At 43.1% G+C, this 21,984-nt stretch overlaps 1 protein-coding gene across 7 annotated transcripts in view; it reads left to right on the top strand.

Annotated features, from left to right (window-relative positions):
• The window catches only part of Phactr1 (phosphatase and actin regulator 1), a 460,522-nt gene that overhangs the window by 182,024 nt on the left and 256,514 nt on the right, over nt 1-21,984 (top strand). Inside the window, exon 1 of one of the 7 annotated variants that reach the window (XM_076939125.1) lies at nt 218-362. The exons of the other annotated variants lie outside the window; for them this stretch is intronic. The gene's annotated coding sequence lies outside the window, so the exon portion shown is untranslated. Of the gene's footprint in view, nt 1-217; nt 363-21,984 lie in introns of those variants that run through there. 7 annotated transcript variants of the gene reach the window in all.

The raw sequence follows: 21,984 nt of genomic DNA, 5'->3' as shown, positions 1-21,984 counted from the left end.
TGCTGCTCTAGGATTCTAATGAGGCTGGGGGTTGGGAGTGGGTGGTATCTGAGCTTTGAAAGGGGGATTCAATGTACCCCTGTTGCCGAGATGCTCGGCCACCTTCTGTGGGGTGAGTTGAACTGGTCCCCTAACTTCTCAACGAGGGAGCTGGTCAGCGGCCAGGCTCTGGCAAGGCTGGGAAGGGGAAGGAAGGGGCTGCCTGGCACCGCAAGGCTGTGTGTGTAGCGTCTGTATTTGCAGAGCTCAGCCCCGAGGGAGACTGTGGCTTACTCTGTGAACGCACAGCTGTTGAAGAGCTAGAGAGCGGCCCGGTGTGGATGTGTGTGTGTGTCAGTCCAGAGGTCTAGGCTGTCTTTAAGGTAGGCGCAGGAATCTGAAATTATTTTGGTGCTTTTTGTAGGTTTCTTAGACGCCTTTTGTATTCGCTTTACACTTTGCATGGTTTAGAGGAGTTTTTCTTCTGGGGAACTGCCAGCATCAATTGATTTGGTCTTAAAATCTTCTAGCCCAGTTCCTAGGATGTCCCTGATTTGTCACGTAGTCTATCCTTGAGAACTAGTCTAGGTCTGGTGATGTTTTGTAGATCAGGATATCCTCTCTCAGACTTCACTGCAGCGGAGGCAGCACCAGGAGCCCTGGATGCCTGATGAAGCCGGCTTAGGAGCCTTGGGAAGTTTCTGACTTAAAGACACAGGAAAGACAAAACCTGAAATCAGAAGCTGTTATTGGGGGAGGTGGACTTGGAGAAAGTTGTAGTTACAAATGAAGGGTAACTTGAAAATGAGAAGGGTAAAAACAAGGACTGGGTTTGGTGCAAGGAAGCGCCCGGGCATCACATTGTAAGGCTTGCTGCAAGGAGAAGGGAATCAACACGGAATCTGCTGACTGACTCACTCTGGATAAATCATACAGACCATGCTGGGCACAGGCTTCTAAAGACACAGATACATAGACTAGACATGCCCTACAAGAGTTGGTTTCTAATTGTTATTTTTCTCTGGCCACCTGAGGTGCATTAAACAGCACAGTGATGCTAAAAACAGAAGGGAAAATGTCTGTAAGAATACTATGAAGAGATATTCAGGTTTCTGCTGTATCTTTTTTTTTCCCACCTTACTCCCAGATTTGGGCAAATTGTGTGAAGCAAATGTGTTGAGTTAAGCAACTCTTTACAATAGAACCGTTATTATGTGACAGGGTATTACACTATTCAAATAGAAATGTCTTATCGGTGACTTTTAAGTCTCAAGGATCACACACCACATTTGAAAATCCAAAAGCCTTGTCATGAAATTTCTGACATTTTGGCGTTCTTGAGTGCCTGATACGATATTCATTCTGATATCCAACAAAGCCAAAAGATATCCTAAAGTTTTAAATTAAAACTTACACTTGAAATACAGGTGTTATAATATTACAAATATTTATGATAAATATGAGAGCACCTCAGGCGCCACCTTGTAAAGGCTATAGTAGTCCCTGGAGAAAATCTTGCTTAAATAATTGAGTTTCTTTTGTCGGGATTTTATCAGCTGAAATGTGCTGGAGACCCTTATTTCTACACTGTGATTATATACAGAAGACTAGGATTCTTTTTTAAAATTTTATTTATTTATTTATACTTATTGTAATGATATTTATGTACAGAAAGCTTAGCAGTGTACATTTAACCCTGTTTAGTAATGAGTTCTTTAGCCTTTTTTTTTTTTTTTCCAGTTTGGCAATGCGAGCCACAGTCTTAGGACCCAGTGGCAGTGGACGTAGTCCTATCCATTGTAATTGGTCCTAATCGCTTCCACCAGCTTAGCCAGAGCACCCTTGTCTTCCCAGTTAACCTGTGTGAAGGCAACAGTGGTGCATATTTTCCTGTAGACCAGGAGCCCCAGCCTGGCCTTTCCCTTGATGATGCAGTAAGGCACCCCCATCTTTCGACACAGGGCAGGCAGGAAAACCACCAGCTCAATGGGGTCTACATCATGGGTAATCATCACCAGCTGAGCCTTCTTGTTCTCCACCAAGGTGGTGTCTGTATTGACTCCTGCTTGGAGAACAGGCAGTGTCTTAGTTGGGACGTCCCTTTTGCCAGCAGCTTTCCTCTCAGCACGGGCCAGTAGCCTTTGCTTCTTCTCTTGCTTTGTCTCTCGCCTGTACTTGTGAGCAAGCTTAAGTATCAGCTGTTTGCCTGTCCAGGGCCTGGGTGAACTGGAATGGCAGGAGGTACTTTGAGCAGCTTATAGAGAACGGGCCTTTGCGGCCACAGCCTAATGTAGTGGGACCATTTGACAAGCACATGAGCTCTCTTTTGGGTTGAATGTCCTGCCCAATGCCAAAATTCCTGGACCTTTTCTCAAACAAAAGATAAACCACCTTTTTGGCCTCCAGTTTCTTCACAACACTGAGGTCTGGGGCCACTTTCTTTCCCTTGGCCTTCTTTCTTTTGAGCATCTTGCTCAGTTAGAGAAGAGAGCACCCTCCCATGTTCTTAAAGATGGCCTCCAGACACTGCAGAGCATGGGGCTCTGAACCACTTAGCTTTGATCACATTGCCTTGCATGCTAATTTCCTGCAATTTGACGATATGCTTGGGTTTGGGTGCCCACATTTTCTATGCCAAGAACTCGGGCTTACAGTTTTATAGAAGACTTCTATGTTACTTTCTGTACAAGGGGCCTTCTGGGAAGTGCCTTGTAGATGCCAAATTTTGTGCCCTACAGGGTATTTCAATACTTTTTAGAACATGAGATCAGAAGATGTAACATAGAACAGATTTTAAAAATCCAATTGGTATGGTAATACAAGTGCTTCGGTTAAATTAATAGGCTCTGAAGTCAGCATGAGCTGTATTCTTATTCCAATTCCGACTCCAGTTTAATGAGTGTATGTTAGGTGGGCTTCTTGGCCTAAGACTTGGTTTGCTCATTTATGAAATTGGATGATAATAATTTGAAGTTGCTATCATTCAATACAATTTGCAGTTGTATTGGAAATAGGTGTATTAAGATAATAGTGTAGTAAGTGTCTTAAAATGAGTGTAATAAGATAAAGCAACATAGATAAGGAAATTGTAGCAACTTAAACTGTAAGTACCTGCTGTCATCATTGGTGTCATTTTATGACAGTAGTGACCACAGACTTTTTGAAGCAAACAAATAAGCAAAAACAAAAAAAAAAAACCAACCCACCCCACCCCCTAAAAAAGACCAAACCAGGTCATTCGTGTCCTTTCATGTGTCAGACAATAAAACATATGTGAGAACCTCTATCCTGGCATCTATGGTCTCAGCATGCTTTGGAATTAATTCACTAACTTGTTTATTCCTCTATATAAGGAAGCATCTTGGTCCCCATGCTTTGAGCATGCTTCGTTTTAAGCCATACAGGGTAACGACAGCAGCATCAGGTGAGAAAAATTAGCCCCCAGACGCCCCTGAGCACTACTCACTGGGGAACACCACCCTGTTGATCCAGCTGCTAGAGTGGTCCACAAAGGCAGCCCTTGTCTATTTAAGTCCAACAGGACATCCAGTGGATATTGCTTAATGCAGCCCATTTGATTTTCCTCTACTTTAGTCTCAGCCTGAATCTGTTGGGCTTAGGGATCCTAGGGGTTTTATTCCTCTAGAGCAGAAGGACCATAATGATCTATGATTACATCCCCAAGGCTCTAAAACCACAGTATTATTAATCTAAAGGTGCTCAAAGGCCTCTTTTTTGCATTCTTTGAGTATTTAGCATATTGTGAAGTTTGGGATTCACAGCTTCAGGCTAAGAGGTATGCAGATGCCTAGCTTCCACCTTCCGAGGAAATAATTACCTAGATACAGTTTCCTCTTGGGGAATTGTCACGGAGTAGGAACGGTGAAGAACCATACAGGGCTTCTTTTCCTAGGAAACCCACAAGATAATACCAAAATTCAAGAGAAACAAGACAAACAACCCAACCAAACTCCAAGGAAAAGTGAGAAAAATATTTCTAGAAAGGGAAGTAGATGTTGATAAGAAGAAACACCCTTGACATGACTGTGCTGCAGTGTAGAGACAGAAGACAAAGGGCCACGTGTGGAAAAGGCAGCTCAGGATAGGAGGGGAGTGTGGACAAGCTCAGCTTGTACACTGAATAAATCATTTAAATCATTTAGTTTTATTTCCTCAGTTACAAAATGATAAGTAGCAATGTCTACCTTTCTCCTAAGGAACTCGAAAGAAACAAAAACAAAACAAAACAAAAAGTCTCTGCCAAAACTAAAGAGAAGGGCCAGAGCCATGTCTCAGTGGTTGCTGTCTAAGGGTGAGGACCAGGGTTCTGATCCCAAGAACCCAAGTAAAAGCCACATGGGTGTTGCCTACCTGTAATCCCAGTGCTAGGGAGGAGACAGGGACTCCCTGGAGTAAGCTGGCTAGCCAGACTAGCTAAAACAGTGAACTCCAGGCTCAACCAGAGACCCTACCTCCACATAAGTTGTAGAGTTATCAAGGAAGCTGCCCAGCATCAATATTGAGCCTCGCCCTGCTCTCAAGCATATGCATGCATACATACACATTTACACACACACACACACACACAAACGTGTGTATGAAACAAAAGCCTAAAGAGTAGGAATCTTGGTATTCCTTTTGAATCTAGCCAAAAGGAATTAAAAACTATTTAGCATTTAAAAAAAAGTCAAGAAAAAAGGGGACCTGTGTATTAGTAAAAGTATAAATGTTACTGAAAATAAAGAAGAAAATAACTTGATATGCTCTCTAACTAGCAGATAACCAACAGGTGTTAGGTTAGTTGGCTAGGCTGTCTGCCATAACAAAAAACACCGCTGGCTGGGTAGCTTTAAGAACCAGAAGGATCTTTTCACAGCTCTGTAGACTGGGAACTCCAGGATCAAGGGGCTGGCAGGGTTTCCTGAGAGGCCTCTGTGCTTGGATTGCACACTCTCTTGAGTCTTTTCACTGTGTTTTTGTGTAATCAAGCTTTGGTCTACGTTTTGTTTATATTCTAATCTCTTCTTACAAGGACATCATGGGATAAAGCCCTCCCTTGTGGCTTGAATCTCAGCTTAATCATTTCTAAGACCTACCCTCAAAGTGGGGTTCCCTCAGCAGGTGCTGGCAGTCAGCATTTTCCTATGAATAGACAGCTATCAAGTTACGGAGATTTTTTTTTTTTTTTAATGTGTCACCTTTATTTCTAGATCTGGGGAGATCAGGAGAGGAACCTAGCATTTCCCTAAAGAAAAACAGTCCCTTCTTCAGTTGGTCAAAGGCTGGCCTATAGATACCATCTGGGGTCACCTGGGCCAAGCAATCTTCAAGAGAAACTTGACTTCCTGGGGCATTTGGAGCATGCTGGGAAAGCAAGAGCCTTGTTTTATTGATTCCCACTAGGTGTTCTGTCAAAGAATTAAATGTGTTGCTCTTAACAAGGCTGTAGCAACTGGATCAGCTCTCCAAGAGAAAAGGTTTTGATCAGATGTTCTCTTGAGGTCTGAAGGATGGTGGTGCTTCTATAGACCACCATCCCTGAAACATCCACTCCCTTTCAGTCCTCTGCCTCAGAAATAAAGTTGAAAATTGATACTTTCATCTGGGTTCCTAGCACGGTTTCCACTGTGCTCACACCACCCCTGTAGCCAGCTCCCAGCCCTCTCTGTTCTCATTCTTCATACATGGTGAACATTAATGACACGGCTCCTTGAAACAGACATGCATGCTCTCACACATACTCATGAACACGCCGAATGCAGAGACAGAATCTGGGAGTGGAGAGTGAAATGATTTGCACACAGTCTTTGCAAATTGTTTCCTTTCTGAAGTTTTATCTCTGAAGTTGATTCCACAGACATTGATCAAGAGGCTTGTTGGTGTTAGGGCAAGCAGGGGAAGTGACACCTGTTGTTAACCTTGTTAATGTGCAGACACAAAAAGGCACAAACCAGGAAACAGTAGCAGATGGAGTGGGTGATTCAGGTTTGCACGGGTGAGGCTGAGCGTGCACATGCTTCGTCTCCACTTCCCACCAGCAGAGAGGAGGCTTCCACACCTTTAGCGGGACCATTCGTATACACAGGAGGACACATCCCAGTTCCCAGTTGGCAGTGTGACTGCTCTACCCAAACCAGAAAATTCAAGCTAAAATGTGTATGGGGAAGGGGACTGGATTACACAGACAAGACGTGTGCTGATTCTCCTTTGAGTTTGCTGTGGCTGATAATGAGAACTTATATTAAGAAGAGCAAGGGAGTCCATATTGAGTGATGTATAACACACCCTATCATGTTCCTTCTCATTAAAAATAAGGTACGCCCCAGTTGGTCCCCGCACTTGGGAGGCAGAGGTGAGCGGAGCTTTGAGTTTGAGGACAGCCTGGTCTACATACTGAGTTCTAGGACAGCCAGGGCTACACAGAGAAACCTTGTCTCAACAAAACAAGGAAGGAAGGAAGGAAGGAAGGAAGGAAGGAAGGAAGGAAGGAAGGAAGGAAGGAAGGATGATATGCATGAGAGCAGTGAAAGGTGAGGTTGGAAAGTGTTTGTCATACAAGCTTGAGGACCTGAGTTCAATACCCAGAGACCAGAACTCAGGTAAAAACCCAAAAGTGGTGATGTAAACTTGTAATTCCAGAACTGAGGAGACAGAGACAGGAGGGTAGCTGGGCTTTACCGTTGAGCCAGGCTAGCCTGCTCAGTATGCTCCAGGCCAGTGAAAAACCTTATCTCAAAAGACAATATAGATGGCACCTAGGAATTGACAGCCACACACACACATGGGCACTTATGTTCATGCACCTGCAGATATGTGCATCCACACAAACACATACCCATCCCACAGACACACACATGAAAGGTATCCCTCCAACACTTTAGATAGAAAGGTCATTTCATGGGTGTTCCAATCATGCCTGGTTCCCAGCAAGTCAAGAGCAGGCAGCATCATTAGTAGCCATCCTCAAGTCAGGCTCCTTTCTCTGGGCTCCTCTGCAGAGGCAGGGAGATAATGTATTATGTCTGAACATCAGTTTGCCCCAAGCTCCAAGCTATTTGGAAGTCCACTGAAACTACTAAGTGCTCGTTGTGATTGTTAGAATGAGGTTCTTAGTGTTGTTTGTTTGGTTCATATGTGGAATTTCTCAAATCAAAATCTGCCTTATAAATATCATGTCTTTTTCAGTAAATGCAATGCTAGGTGCCATGTGGGGGGTTGTTGTCACGGTGTTTAATCAGCAAGCATTTATCACCTACTATACTAAGGGCAAGGCATTGTGCTAGGAGTTTTGCACTGCATGAAAAAGATGAATCACATCAACTCATACTCTGTTTTTTTCAGAGAAATAAAACATGTGCAGAAGAGTTTCAACAGAATGCAGAAATGACAGCTTCCATGGGAACAGAAAAATGTGGTTATCAAGGTGGGGAGGAGGGAGAGACCCATTCTAGCTAAAGAAGGCTATGGAGTTGTTTGTAACAGAAGCATCTGGAGGGCAGGGTAGTTCTCTTTCCATGTGGGGTGAAGAGGAAAGGAGAAAGGATGGAACATTTTCCACAAAGGAGAAAGGGGGAGGGAGGGAGAGGGAATGGGAAGCAGATTCCTAGAGGAAGACCTCCTAGGGGTGCTTAAGGCAAAATGGCCAAGCCAGTTTTCTTTTTTTGTTGTTGTTGGGTTTTTTTTGTTTTTTGTTTGTTTGTTCGTTTTTTGTTTTTCGAGACAGGGTTTCTCTGTGTAGCCCTGACTGTCCTGGAACTCACTCTGTAGACCAGGCTGGCCTCGAACTCAGAAATCCGCCTGCCTCTGCTTCTCAAGTGCTGGGATTAAAGGCATGCGCCACCACTGCCCGGCAAGCCAGTTTTCTTGATGGCAGGATGGTGACAGGTAGAAAGAAAGTAAACTGTTGTTAGATGCCTTGGGAAAAACTCGGATGGCAAGCCCAGAAATGACATGGCGATCTCTTAAAGCTATGTGTGGCATGAATAGAGAGACAGAGATGATGGTTGTGAGCCACAGCAAGAAGTGACAGGTTTCACTGGACAGGAGACGCTTTGGGGTATCTGGTTTAAACTGTGCCTCGAACCCACCAGGTATGACTCAGGAAGCTGATCCTGACATTCCTAAGGCACACCTATGTATCGAGGGGTTCAAGAAGATGTGCTAGCATAAATGTAACCCTGCAAGTCCATAAGAGTAATGCGTTAAGATTCACTACTTAGCATTCACAGGGACTCATAGAACAGAACCGTGAACAACGTAAGGGAACTAACTTAAGGGAGTTAGGGAGTCAGTAAAGTACCTGTACTTGGACCTCATGATCCCAAAACCCATGTCAAAAAGCTAGCACAGGAGGCTGGAGACTGGACCCCGTTGTTAGGAGCACTTGTTGTTCTTTCTTTCGTTCCTTCTTTCTCTTTCTTTTCTTTCTTTCTTTCTTTCTTTCTTTCTTTCTTTCAAATACATTTCAGATTTTAACTCCTTACCCCATTTCCCCCACCACCCAGGAACCCCCTATCCCGTCCCCCCTCCTGCCTCTACAATGGTGTGCCCCCACCTACCCCCCACTCCCCCTCCCCACCCTCGAATTCCTTCCCCCTCGGTGTTCAGCCTTCATGGGACCAGGGATCTCCTCTCCCACCCATGCCTGACAAGGCCATCCTCCCCTAAGTATACAGCTGAAGTCATGGGTGCCTCCCTTTGTGCTCCCAGGCTGGTGGTTTAGACCCTGGGGAGCTCTGGTTGGCTGGCACTGTTGCTCTCCTCTTGGGGCCACCAACCCTTTTAGCTCCTTCAGTCCTCTAACTTCTTCATTGGGAACCCTTGATCAGATCAATGGGTAGCTGCGAGCATCGCCTCTGGATATGTCAGACTCCGGCAGACCTTCGAGGAGACAGCTACATCAGGCTCCTGTCAGCATGCACTTCCTGACATCCATATTGGGGTCTATCTTTGGTGACTGCACATGGGACAGATATCAAGGTAGAGTGGTCTCCCGATGGCCACTCCTTGACTTTCTGTCCCACACTTTGTCACCTTATTTGCTCTCTTGAGCATTCTGTCACTCCTTCCAAGAAGGAATGAGGCATCCACACTTGGTCTTCCTTCTTCATGAGCTTCATGTGGTCAGTTAGTTGAACTTGGCTGTTTCAAGCTCTTGTTCTTATAGAAAATCCAGGTTTTGTTTATCTTCACCTCTGGTTCCAGAGATCCAACAGGCTCTTCTGACCTCCACAGCCACCAGGCACGCCTATTGAAATAAATCTTAAAACAACAACACAACAAGGAGCCAGCACAGTGGTGCAAACTTGTAATCCCAATCCTGGGGAAGTGGAGATAGGCAAATCTCTGAGATTTACAGGCCAGCAAGCCCAGCCTGCTTGGTGAGTTCCAGAACAATGAGAGATACTAGGTGGTTTGTTTTTTTTTTTTTTTTTTTTTTTGTTTTGTTTTGTTGTTGTTTGTTTTTTGTGGGGTTTTTTTTGTCAGTCCTTCAGGACGGACACCTCTGTCTACACACATATGCACAGCCCTTTAAGGCTGAGAGAGATAAAGAAATACGCCAGACCAGAACACCATGATGAAATGGCCTGCCTTTGTAAAGACAAGATAAAGGGTCTAATTTGGAAACGACAGTGAAGAACAGGGTGGGGGGGCATGAAGACAGACTCTAAATGGTTTAGGAAGTAGGCTCCATTGATGACATAAGGGGACAAAGGAAAGGCAGGGGTTCCAGAGGCCGAGCTAGGGACTGTTGAATCCAGGGAGTCTGAGAGTGAGCAGGGAAAGCACCGGGACTCAGACAACAGGTGCAAGAGCTCTGAGAGCAAAAACTGGGTATTATTTTATGAGCACGCACTGTGTTGCAGGTGCTGTTGAGGGCACCTAGGGACCATCTCCTTAGCCCCACAAGTCAGGGACTCCTTGTTAGCATTTTTTTCTAGGCTCCGCCCCACAGTTACCTGGAAACAGCCAGGTATGCCTAACTATAAAAGGGACTGTTTGCCCTTCCTCCCTCCCCCGCCTCCCCCCTCCCCCGCCTTTCTCTGTCTCTACTACCCTCTCAACTCCTTTCACCATGCCCTGAATAAATTCTATTCTCTTCTATTCTATACCATCATGTGGCTGATCCCTGGGCAGGGGAGGGGGGGGGAGGGATAACTCAGCATGGGCCCACAAAGACATCTCCTTCCTCCACACCTGAATGCACATCCACGAAACATATTCTCCTTTTTTATCATTGTATAAAACACAACACTACGGTTCGCTGATGAAGTACAATGTGCCCACAGACACCCCACAAGTGACTTCCAGAACAGGGATTCCAATCTTGGGCCCCCTAACCAGGGAGGTTATAATTGCAGCGAGATATTTTGGAGCTTAAAGGAAGTGTGGACAATGCTAATCACTCCCTTGCTCTCCAGTCTCCTGGTTTCAGTTGTACGTTTCCAGAACTTTCCGTGCTCCACATCTACTATGTGTCTCTCTAGCTACCTGCCAATTTTGTTCAACCCCAAAGGGATATTGTTATTCTGGTCTTCACATTTCTTCCTCTTCCTCTTCTTTCTCCTTCTTTTTATCCCTCTTTCCTTTTCTCTTCTCCTGCATGGCAAAAGAGTTGTTAAAATTATTTGGTAGTTGCAGAAACTCTACACGCTGAGTCATGTGTGTTATTCTATGGATTAAAATAGTTAATATTTCAGTGTCTCCTAGAATATAATACATGTTTTTGAGACTTATCCTCTAAGTCCTTCTGAGGTTCACGTTCAGAGAGGTGCAGTTTCTCAGTAAGAGAGAAGAAGCGAAGTGTGACCGCACTGTTTGTCTCTTAGATTTGGAAAACCTGGCAGAGAAAGTCTTGATTCTCATTTCTGTTTCACCCTAGACATCAATAATCTCTGACTTTAAACACAGCCGTCTTCCTGTAGGTGTCCCAAGTCAGTATTGATGATGAACCTTATTTACCAATTTCTCTGAGACAATAAGAAATTAGATGTTCCCGAACATTTAAGTGGGCCTCACAGCACTCTTAGTGCCTGAGGATAAAACAGCTCCATTACTGTATAGAAGATGTTCCGTCTGAGACGGCTCAGAGCCATTTATAATATCTTAAAACAAGTTAGCAATACATAAGGGAGACTCAAGCCAGCGTCTTGGGCTGCTTTCTTTCTAAAATGCTCCTTGAATATGTCTGAGAAGGTGAGCCATTCTTTCTTGTTGCATTGAAGTGCTGTCTCTCAAGCTGTGACATTCCTTCAAATATTCTCTAGCACTCAAGGTCTGGAGTTGTAGGGAGACCATCAATCTAGAACTGCTGTAGGCAAGTAGAAAAGAATTCATGCAAGGGAAACTTCTATCCTTTGAAATAACCTATCTGAAGCCCTTCATTTGTAAGTTAAAAAAAAAAAAAACCTCTTGAAGGATTCTAAACCAGAGAGGAGCGGACGGCAAGGTAGTAGATGCTTCCACACTTAGTGGACCGTAGCTTTTCCATGAATCCATCCTGCATTTTTGTAGAATCCGGTAACGTAGGAACAAAGGTTCTGAGCTCTCTATCTTCTTACTCAGCCACAGTCAGAAAGGATGCTGGGAAAGTGAAGCTTCGTTTGATCCAACAAACACTAGAAACCATCTTTTAAGTATCCCGGACAGAACTGAGTCCAAAACGAGCCTTGCCAAACCCAAGGGAAATTCACTGCATATGTTTCTGATTCATTTATAGTTCAATCATCAAAACGTTGCTTCTCCAGGACTAGTTGTGGCCAAGAAACTCTTTACGAACCATTTAAAAACATTATCTCAAAAACAGGAAGCCTTCCTGTGCCAAGAGCTCACAGATGTCTCTGCAGAGGAAGCCCGGATATTGAGCTTTCCTAACCTGGTAGAGCCCCCCTGCCCATCCTGTCAGGAAACCTGTTCTGGATATCTGAAGTTTCTTTGCCCTTCATCACATTCCATCGGCTAAATGACATCTCAGGAGGTAACTCTGTGGCTGAATCCATAGTATTAGCATCAAGCTATTAGAAGTCTAAGGCAGAGGACTGGAGTATAGCTCAGGTAGTAGAGTGCTCAGTTATCATTCACGAAGACCTGGGTTCGATTCCCAGCACTGTAAAACACACAGTATGGTGGGACAATCCTGTAATCCCATTGCTCAGGAGAGAAGGCAGGTGGATCAGAAGTTCAAGGTCATGCTAGGCTACAGAGTATGGGGTAACTCTGTGGTATGTGGTATAGTGTTAAATTTGGCATCTTAACCAATTTAAGGGTATAGGTCAGTGGCATTAAGCAACCACATTCACCATCTTTCTCTGGAATCTTTCTCCATACAAAACTGAAATTCTGTATCCATTAAGTGGTAGACCCCTTCATCTTCCATACACATTCAATTTCCCATCTTTCCAGCCTCTACCAACCACCATCCTACAGTGCCATTAAAATGTGACTTCATTCATTAGGCAGCATAAAGTTACCCTTTTAGTGTATATGTGCTCGCATGAGGAATCCTAGGTACAGAAGAGGAAAATGTCCTGTCAAGAACTGCGTGGTTATCAGGGTGACATAGTAACACCCTTTCTCAAAAAAAAAAAAAATGTAATCGACACAGATGACTATCCGTTGAGATGACTATCAGCCCCTCAGGCACCTCATAAAACTAGAGCTCAGGGGAGATGTGATGATCCAAAAATATAAAGAAAAGTCTAAAAGACCTTTAAAAAAAAAGTGCGTCTCAGATTAGAATCACATTAGATTCTCTCAGAAAATCTGTTACTATTCCTCAGATCCAGAATGGCTCTCAAGGTATTTCTCTCCCTCAGCCTCCCAGGGGTACTGGTGTGGTTTCTCTTTGAACAACATTTTTGTAAAAGAAGGTTCTAGAGGACCAGTGGTTGACCCCTAGAAAGCCCTTAAATGCTAAAGCAAATATTTTGGGTAAGTGTTGGGCATTGGAATTTTTAAGTGCCCCAGAGCTAGCTAGCATGGAGAACCTGACTTGGGAGCGGAGTTCATATTTCTATGGTGCCACTCCCTAAATCAAACAATTCATATGATCCCTGGTGACTGTTTTCCCACAGGGAATTCATACTTCTCTAATAGGAGCCCTAAGCAGGTATTTCTATGTTGCTGATAAGAGGAGCTGAATGCTTTAGATTCCTAATCTGTTGAGTGCATAGCTGACATTCAGCTAGAAAAATATAGCAACCTTGTATCTTCCCCCATGCAGAGGTCATCCTACATATTCAGGTGAGGTTCATGGGAAAATATGAACGGAACTAACACTAATCCTCAAATGCTTAGACATATATTGAGAAGTCAGAACTCTGTATTGAAAGCATCAAGAAAAATTCTTGCACTGGAAATGTTTGGAATAGACATTGTGATCCACTTGTCTGCATGGTAAAATAAATGCATTACTTCTGTGGGACATGGGATTCTTCTTATAACTGCACACTAATGCGTCTTAGATGTGCCTCTTTCCAACTGCACCCCTAAGAAGCTGAGGGCGCCCTCTATGGTTGTGTAATTAACATCACTCACTTCAATATTAAAGAGTGCCTGCAAAAAAAAAAAAAAAAAAAATGCAGTTGTTTCCACTTTAGACTAATTGAATCTGAACTTCTCTTGGTCACGATGTGACTTTTTATTTAGTCACTCTTAATTTCTGATACCAGAAACTACTGTGGGCCAGCAAGATGGCTCAGCAAGGAAGGGTACTTGCCACTAGCCTTTTGCTTTTTCAGAGTACATGAGAAAAGAACAAACCCAATTTCCACAACTTGTCCTCTGACCTCTGTACAAGCAGACAGACAGACAGACAGACACACACACACACATACACACACACTAACTAAATTACTGTAGCATCGGTAGATCTATTTGTCCTGATAGATGGATGCCTAGTCAACTTATCCCAAAATAAGGGAACTTTAGCTGTGCAATGCTACTTTACAGCCAAACGTTAACACACCAAGAAACCACTCTTAACTACTCTTGCTTTTTTTTTTATTGGCTAGTGGCATGCCTTAAATAATTTTTAACTTCGCTGTCACATATATCTCCCATTTTGTGCTGTGGGTAGTTCATGTACAGGAATCAAAAACGGACAGAAAAAGAATCAGGAAAGACTTTGTCATTTCCCCCAGGAGCTGAAATTATATTCTAATGACCAGAAGTGGAAGGATTGTATGATTGTTAGTGGAACAGACATGACAAAGAGGTCTCTCTCTCTCTCTCTCTCTCTCTCTCTGTGTGTGTGTGTGTGTGTGTGTGTGTGTGTGTGTGTGTGTGTGTATTCACTGGTGCTTGTGCATGAACACAATGTCAAGAGTCCCCTCAGTCACTCCCCATCCCATTGTTTGAGGCACGGTCTCTTACAGAATCTGGAGCTCAGTGTTTGGCTGAGTCAGGGCCAGTGAGTCCCCAGAGTCCACCTGACTCATTCCTGCTCCACCAGTGCTATGCTGCAGACATACACTGCCGGACCCACCTTTCTTTTTTGTAACATCTGGGAATCTGAATCTGTATTTGAGTCTTCATGCTTGTATAGCAAGGACTTTGCCCACAGAGCCATCTCTCCAGAAGCACAAAGAGACTTTTCTGTTTTCCATTACAAAACACTATTTTGAGCTCAGTGTGTGGCCAACCTGGGCTGGATGCGCTCATTCAGGATCCCTCTTGCTCATTTCTTCTCTGTCCCCACCTGCACGTTGTGAATCCTGGAGCCCACAATGCATTTCTTGTTACCTTTGTTGTCAGCCCTACCTACCCAGTGAGACCGGTTCCAGGTTGCCCCTCAAGTCTAGGGTATCAGATACCCAAATCTCTTGCATACAATGACAGTCCTTTCATATAATCTACACTCATCTCTCTGTTACTAAGTCACCTCCAGATTACCTACAGCAACTAAGAAAATGCAGATGCTATGTAAATAACTTGTTCCATGTTACTTACAAGCAGTGCTTAGGGGAAGCTTTGCTGCGTGTTCAGCGCTGATGTCTTTTTTCTTGAATACTTTCATTCATGGGTGGTTGAATCTTGCTGTGGAATTTATAGGTACAGAGGTTGACTGTATGACTGTATTCTTTTGAAATTGTGATTTGAAAATGCACCCTCTAAATTCCAGTTCCCTGTTACTGGAAACTCTAATAACTCAAGTCTCTTTGGGGACATTTTCAGAGAGACTCAATTTTTCATTTTTGAAGAAGGGATGTCTGTTATATAATGTGTACGGATGGCCAGTGAGCTCATAGATGCCAGTGCTCTGAGACAAAGTAATTCTCTTCTTGAAGCAGCATAATTCACATCTGGGTTCTATTGAAACTTTAGGGGGGATAAAGCCCGAGATTCTATCCAGGGTGATCTCTGGGATAGATCCTTAATTCTCATAGCTGGAGACGGCAGTTTCTGATGATAGATTAAAAGCATCAAAAGAGATGTGTTTACAATAAGATATTAGCCTACAATAAGAGTCCAGAATTATTATTAACACTGAAAACAAACAACAGAGGCCAGGCTGATGCAGATCCACGCAGAAACAGTAAAGAGTGAAGGTAAATAAGATGGCAAGGAGTGAGGCAAAGAAGAAACAGAAGGGTCATCTCCAGATCCCAAAAATAGAATTCTGGGAACTAGAGAGATGACTCAGTGGTCAAGAGCATTTGCTGCTCTTGCAGAGGACCAGGGTTCTGTTCCTAGAACCTAAGCAGGATAGCTTGCAACTGCCTGTCATTCCAGTTCTGGAGAATCGAGAGTCACAGACCACCATGGGCCAGGTAGCAAGATCTTGGAGGGAGGGAGAGACAGAGAGACAGAGACAGACAGAGATAGAGAGAGACAAAGACAGAGACAGAGACAAAGAGATAAAGAGAGACAGAGACTGAGTGACAGACAGAGACAGAAGCATGCCACAATTATTTTTAAAACAATATCGATGCCAGCAATAATAAGACAAATTTGAGTCATGGAGGCAGCTTTTCCAGGAGAGTCTCATTTGAACAGCCTGGTGGTTTCTCTTCTGAGATTCATTCTGAAGCAACCTACTGAATCTAAAAACATCCTAAGGAAGAAAGGAATGTCAGTCGCACAAGCCCAGGGGGAATCAAATGCCAGCTAAGAATGAAACCCCAGAGTAGCTCTATTTGGAAATTTCCTGGGAGTGGATAATCTTCAACTACACACTCTGTGTGCCACACACCAGCCATATGTGGCCAGTGTGCATAAGGACAACTGTGGTGGGCTGTGTTAACATGGGATATTGAGGATGTACCCTGAAAAGATACATAAAGCATCTGTTGGTGATCTTTATATTACATAGTGAGATGATGCTTGGATGTATCTGTGGGGAATGGAGCTGAAAATGTGGAAGCTAGCCTATTACCTGTAGGACTTGGTTCTCTTCTTCTTCCATGTAGGTTCCAAGGATTGAACTCTGGTCATCAGGTTTGGTGGCAAGTGTCTTTACCCTCTGAGGCATAGTGTCAGACCTTCAGAAATAATTTGACCAATTTCTTTTTATCTTCTTAATATGAATGCTAGATGTTTTTGTTGTTGCTCATGATCTGGCCTGGGGCCTACGCCCTGCTTCAGAGCTACACCCAAAGCATTAGAACACATTAAACCGTGTACATTAAACTTCTATCAGTCAGATGTGCATGGAGCCTGCAGGTAAAACCATAAAGGACTGTTCTTTTAAATACAAAAATTAACAGAAAACCCCAGAAAGAAGAGCTTTTCAATTCTAATTTATTGGTTTTGAGGTTTAAAATGTGACTTAAAAAGTTAATTCTGTATTGTTGTGTGGTACTGGGGATTGGAGCCAAGGTCTTTCACAGTGAAGGTTAAGTTTCTACCACTGGTCTACTCCCAGCCTGATTTCAACTTCAAGCTTATAATCACCCTCTACTTTCTTAGCTAGCTTTTACACAAAGGCTAAGATGGTGTCAGCAGAGACCTGGGGAGGAAGGGGCCTCCACTAGTCTACCTCCCTGAGACAAAATGTTTCTCAAGTTAAGCAGAATATTGCTATGCAAATCATTTAGCCTTGCTTTCTCCAGAAATTGGTGAGAAAGATAAAATAGTATATTTAAAAATATCTTTAAAAATTGGTCTAGAAAATGGATTGCCATCATGTGTCCATTAGTAATATGTGTGTGTGACAGAGAGCGTGAAATATGCTCTCTGAAACCTTACCTTGCAATGAGCTTCTCCAAGTCTGCAAGAAGAAAAGCCTAAAACTTAAGATGGAACACATTTTTCATCCTCTCTATTAACAAGTGTCTGGTGGTAGTAAGCCCTGTGCAAGGCACAGAGCACACAGTGTGCGGCATTGGATAAGAGAGACAGAGCCACCGCTTTCTTCAGAATTACAGGAAACAAACAGGCAATTACAGCATAACATAATAGCTTGTACTATAAGGAGCCACAGAAGCATGTTGCAAAGGAATCCAATAAAGAAATAATTGGAAAGAAGGAAAAAGATTCAAGTTTGACACCTGCAGCTTACAGAAGCTGTTCCAGACACAGGGATCTGCCCAGATGAACAGAAAGAGACAGGAGAGCATCAACTGAAAACCCAGAAACTAAAACCCATATCATTTTGCTGTCATATAGAAGACAAGAAGGAGATGGGGGGGGATAAGCTTGGAGAAGTGACAGTGGGTCAGGACAGAGTCCATGATTCCACTTATGTGAAGTGTCCAACAAGGTCAGTCTATAGAGACAGAACATAGACTGATGGCTGCCTGAATGTGAGGTAGAAGTGGGAAGACATGACAGTAAGTTGTGAGTTAATTTCTTTGGGGGAATGGTGGAAATGTCCTAAAAATAGATTTTAGTGATGGCAATTCTGTAATATGTAGTAAGACATTAAGTATATTAAAGTTCATGGAATTGTGGTGACTTATATACATAGAACATATGCAGAGCATGTCTTAACAAGGCTTGTTTGTAGTGGCTGAGGGTGTCAGTCAATAATAGAGTGTTGGACCAATCCCATTGGTTCCACCCCTAGCATTACAGAAAAAATAACAGTAATGGAGGGGCTAGGAAGATGGCTCAGTAGCTAAAAGCACTGACTGCTCTTCCAGTGAGCCCAGATTCAATTCTCAGTTCCTATATGATGACTTGCAATGATTCAGTTCCAGGAGATTGGACGTCTTCTTCTGGCTTCCCTGGGCGTTGCTCAGATATTGTTCACAGACCCACATCCAGGCAAAACACTCCTTCCCATAAAATAATAAAAATCATTTTTTAAAAAAAAATGTGATAAAGTCATTCAAATACAAAGCATCCTATAGACCCCGTTAGGGACTTCGGAAGCATCTCACATGGGGTAGACAGGATGAATGATGCAGATCCATGCACCTGCTTCTGGGGTGCTTTGAACACTACATAACCCCTGCCTGAAAAATTGTAGTGAAGCAAAGAGAACAGACCCCTACTGAGTTCCTTCTGTCTAAGAAACACCTTCAGGGATACCTCACACGCATCATCACATTTAAACTTCACCACAGTGTACCAATACCCTTTTCTACAGGTATATTTCATCGATGTGGCATTCATTATCCTAATGGATCCGAAATAGCAGCAGCCACTGCTGTTTCTGTGAATGGGTAGTGGCTCTGCAGCGGGGAAGCACCTTGCCCAAAGCTTTGCACAGGATTAAGATGTAGGGCACATCTGACCTAGAGCTTTTCTCTTTTGTTTTTGCTGTCCTGCTGCCCTGAAGTGAAGAAAAGTACACAGGGCAGGGTTGAATTGCTTGGTAGACTGACTGGCTGTAATACATATCCTTGGTGTATCTGTTTCTGTTCCTGTTGGAACAAATCGCTACAAACTCTGTGGCTTAAAGCAACACAAATGTATCCTTTTGTAGTTCTGGAGGTCAGAAGGTCAAAGCCAACCTCACTGAGATAAAGTGAAAATGTAGGAGGAGCTGCTGCTCCCTGAAGGATCTTGGGAGACTCCAGGGCTTCATCTTCTCCAGCTTCTCTGAGACACCTGCATTCTGAGCATAGGTGTCCCTCCCTGTGCTAGCTAGAATCACCTCATTTCACTTCCACTTCATCCTCCCTTCTCCACCTTCTGGCTTTCCTTGCTTACAAGGATTTTGGCTCATTGGGATGTTTTAGAATCCTTTCCCCTTCTCAAGGTTCCTAATTTAATCACATCTGTTCACGATGATGATGATGATGACGATGACGACATCTGGCATATCAGCTAACCAACAAATTTGGGGATGAGGCCCTTATTCTGCCTACTACACCCAACTCTAGAAACTGGTTTGATTTGAGTCCAAGAATAAAAGCGTCATCAATGTTTTGACCTTGAACATGAGGCTAAAGCCTTTTGTCTAATCATAACAAAAATCAAGACTAGAATAAAACAATACTCTTACTTATTTATAGCTAATGTCAAATACCCTCCACTTGAAATGTTAGAGGAATAAAATAAATAAAAAATGTGACCATGTGCAGTTAAAGGATATTTTTATCTGGAAATGTTATTATTATTATTCATTGATAAATTACAGAAAAATGTCAACATGTCAAGCCCTCAGAGAGATCCCCTGCCAAAGGAATGTGGAAGTTTGGACAAATGGGTACAAACACTCATAGAATAATATTTATATTGCATCATAACCTGTTTTCAGACACACTTTGTCTTCTACAGTTTCACTTAAAACAAACATAACCTTCACAAGGCGTGTTTTAAATAAGCCAGCATCTTGTTTTCAAAGGATTTGTGATACCTACTTTGCTCTGGGTTGAACCCCTACTGCCACAGCTGCAAAGTCTAGGCTCAGAGACTGGGTAGTTGAATAGAGAATGAAAAGCAAAGCCCAGAGGCCATGAGTCAGCTGAGAATCCTGACAGAAAGCACAGTTCGAGAGCCGAGTTTGTCTAGTGCCGTTCAGAGCTGCTACACTCCATGAGCTTGTCACTCCAAAGGCAAAGAAATGTCATAAAATATGAGGAACTGGATGGCTCGGGTCTGTGAATCCTGTCTACTCTGGAGGCCAAGGCCAGAGGATGACAAGTTCAAGGGCTTCAGGGGCCACAGAGAGAGTTTAAAGGTGGTCTAGACAACCAAGACCCTTTCTCAAAAATAAAAAGCAGAAATGTAAATCAGCGAGCTTAGGCAGAATTGAGTGTTTCAGTGGTAGGGCACCTGCCGAGCATGCACAAAGTCCTATGTTCAACTACCAGCACCACAAAAACATTTTATGAACATGTGCTCTAATTATATAAAATTTAAATATTAAATGTACTCAAAAGACTGAAGAGCGAGAATCTGGGGTCGAAGATGGGGACATTCCTTCAGTGGCTTTTCACTTTTCTAAGCATCCTCACCTCTATTTGACCAACCAAAGTATTTTCTTTTTAACTGCTTTCTCCTATAATAGATCATCACCCTGCTTTTAGTTTTTCTCTCTCTTACACTCAGCATACTGTCACGGGCTGTATTAGCTTCCGTCCAAATCACATAACAGGCTTCTGTGGTAAATGATGCTTCAGTTCAAAAGTGTCCTAGGACCATAAATCAGATTCTTCTCACTTTTAGAGGTAGTCCCTGGAGGGGAGAGGAGGCTCGTTCATTCCTTAGGTGACCTTGGAGCCAGTTTGTTCGGCTTTTGGTTTTTCCGTAAGACTGGCTGACATCTCTGAGGTTGTCAAATGCATCTATGCTTGTGCTTGTAAATTCTGATACCGAATTGTCTCAGAATTCTTGGTGCATACCAGAGTGGATTTGAAGGTTGCTTTTGGATCTCCAAGAGGCAGACCTGGGGATGAGATTTCCTAGTAAGTTTTTGGTGACAGGGAGCTTCATTCGTCAATACCAGAAGAGGCTTTAGGAAGTAAGAAAGAAAAGAGAATGAAGACAGGAAAGATGTATCTTTAAGGCAGCTACTGATGTGAACAACATACCACCGGGCTATTTTCAACGTATTGGTGTGGAAACAGGATAGGCGGCCTTCATGGGCTCTTTCCATCTCTGGTTGAACACAGCTTTGGTAAGTACTGTATCTCTGGCACTTACTCTCCATTGCCCCTACAGTGAGGAAACAAAGCCCACTATAGAGTTGCAGGTGTTTCCATCCCAGTAAGCATTCTAATTATGGAAGCTAGTGCTGTTGAGTTCTGAGGGGACCCTGACAACATCTGAACATCTGCTACAATGAGCATAAGAGGTGTGGGGGAAATGTGGGGAATGAACAGCCAATTAGGAAATAAGAATACAGTGGTCTCATAAGCTTGCTGTGAATGTTCCAGAAATTGCAAGTCCTGGTTCTTCAGTGCTTAGCAACACGTATATGCATGCTACCACCCATGGTGGCATGGACAAGAGCATTAATCTTTAGCTAGAGACTAGAGGGGACTTCATGGAAGCCCTGAACAGAGTAACAAGAATTTTGTCTCAATCAACTATGGATATCATATATCATTAATATGTAAATAGTCTAAAAGCACCATATCTTAAAAATACGAAATGGGATTTTTCTCTTTCTACTTACTCTTCAGAAATGATACTAGCATATCATACAGTTGTGACATTTTAAGGGAAAAAAAAAAAAAAACCTCATTGCCAGTTGCTTGGTATTTATTTCTAGAAGGTTCATTTTGGTCAAAAGTGTGCTTTGAATCCTTCCTTTGTTGCACAGCATGTATGTTATCTGTCAAATAGGCCAGTTAATTCTGTTGCCATTCATTATAAAAAAGATTGGTACTTAAGATATACTATTGAAAATATGTGGAGGTTAATCACAGTGTAGGGTTGGGTAATGGAGAAAGAGCCAGTTCTAAACCTTAATCAATGCTCTTCAAAGCAAGAGAGCAAGATTTCTGTCTCCTGCCCTGCCCTTCCCTGCCTTCAGAGGTGCTGTGGGATAGTGTGTATTCCAATGAAGCCAGCTTGTTAAACTCCTTTAGGAATTGCTTCTGGAGGTGGTGAATTCTAAATTATAATATATAATTTGTAACTGTATGCACCTCAGGACATTAACATAAA

The sequence above is a fragment of the Arvicanthis niloticus genome, chromosome 8 (genome assembly GCF_011762505.2).
Source record: "Arvicanthis niloticus isolate mArvNil1 chromosome 8, mArvNil1.pat.X, whole genome shotgun sequence".
NCBI lineage: Eukaryota > Metazoa > Chordata > Mammalia > Rodentia > Muridae > Arvicanthis > Arvicanthis niloticus.
The sequence above is the reverse complement of the archived record's forward strand: the minus strand, read 5'-3'. Positions and strand labels throughout refer to the sequence as shown.